Here is a 1,882-nt window from a genome sequence, read left to right as displayed (position 1 = left end):
CCGTGAGAAAGACCCTATCACATGATGGAGAGCCCATGTGAGTGAAAGGGGATTTGGAGTGCTCAGCGGTCAGGGAGAAGGCACAATGGCCACTGGCCGCAAAAAGCATGTTTTTTTAAGGTGCATTATGACCACACAAAGGGGATGCCGCATTGTCAAGTGCTTGTCAAATTATGAATGAGGGACTGATGTGGTGTGTACAGCCTGCGCAAAAAAAGAAAGCAGAGCTCATGTTTTCTAGCGACTTTTTTTCAAATCGTCATTAGAGTCGCATCATGCAGCCTTACACTGTATTAAACATCAAACATGTAGAACAACTAAAGTTACATTATTAACTCTAAATTAAGCATTATAGAAATACCTATTTATTTGTTAACTGCTCAACAGAGAATAGCCGTACGTGCGCACTCTCTAAAATATCCTTTCTATTTTATTCGGTTTTGTTCAATTGTATTCTTCATACTATAAAATAATGCCACAGAATTCTAAGCAAATCTTGTCTGCTAAATGAACTAGTGTAGCCCACAGTCATATGGAATAGTAGCCAGATCAGGACCTAACATTAGGACAACGCAGAGTATGCTATTCTGTTCTTCTGAAATAGACTACATTTTCTTCATGTCATGCTTCTTTAGACCTGTCTAAAATAAATAATGGATTTATTGTGAAGGTGTAAGCTATATTACATGGATTTATTAGACTTTTTAAAATGTAGTTGTTCCATAGGTCTGCTTCAGTGGGAGCCAGGAGATGCTAAATGTGTTTATGTTAATTAACAGTCAATTACCYTGAGGCCAACATTTATWTACCTGAKAATCACTGGCTGACAAKATMTTGTGACTGCCAKAGCCCTAGTGTAGATTGATGAGGATTTTGTTTTTAAAWTCATTTTAGAATAAGGCTGTAACGTAAGAAAATGAGGAGAAAGTAAAGGGGTCTGAAAACTTTCCAAAMACACTGTATTTGGGGATTTCAATTTCAAAGGCATGAGGCACATTACACGTGATCAAATAGGAACACTGCGTTCTCTGGCACAACCAAACACTCCTCACACACTCAGGAAAACCCAAGGGGTTTTCAATTTTGTGAGACATATTATTCCATCATATTCTGAAATTGCTCAGGCACTTAAATAATTGACGAAAGGGTGGAAGGGTCCCCATGAAAGACTAGAGTGGAGTCAAGTGTGTGAGGAAGCATTTGTCTAGCTAAAGAAGCAATTGTGTCAAGAGCCATCACTGGGGTAGCCAAACCTAAAATGACCCTAAAACATTTTTGTTCATGAACATGAAGAGCATTGCAGTGCAGGCTACGCAAATTCATGGGGGAAAGACAGACCAGTAATGTACTGGAGTAAATCGTTAGACTCAGTGGCGAGAGGAATGCCACTGTGTCTGAGGGCGGTAGAAGCGACTGCTTCGATTACAATGGGTCAAAAAGTGGATCTGTGTCTTCCACACACTGTAGCAACCATAGTTAACAGCATGGAAGCACAACATGTTACTAGTGCGAGATGGACAAAARGGGAGTTAATTGTTAACCCTTGTGTGGTGTTCATGTTTTTGTTATTCACCCAATGTATGCGGGTCTGATGGTCCCACAACATTATTGGGTTTTTAAAACAATACAGCCATAACAATTGACGTAAAAATACTTAATACTTAGATTGACTGTAACAATGTTACCAGCCAATATAGACATGAACATGGTTAATATTTGCCATTTACAATTGAAGTCGGAGGTTTACATACACCTAAGTGAAATACATTTAAACTCAGCTTTTCACAATTCCTGACATTTAATCCTAGTAGAATGCCCTGCCTTGGGTCAGTTTAGGATCACCACTTTATTTTAAGGATGTGAAATGTCAGAATAATAGTAG

Source organism: Salvelinus sp. IW2-2015, linkage group LG23 (genome assembly GCF_002910315.2).
Source record: "Salvelinus sp. IW2-2015 linkage group LG23, ASM291031v2, whole genome shotgun sequence".
Taxonomy (NCBI): domain Eukaryota; kingdom Metazoa; phylum Chordata; class Actinopteri; order Salmoniformes; family Salmonidae; genus Salvelinus; species Salvelinus sp. IW2-2015.
This window is presented reverse-complemented; position numbering follows the sequence as displayed.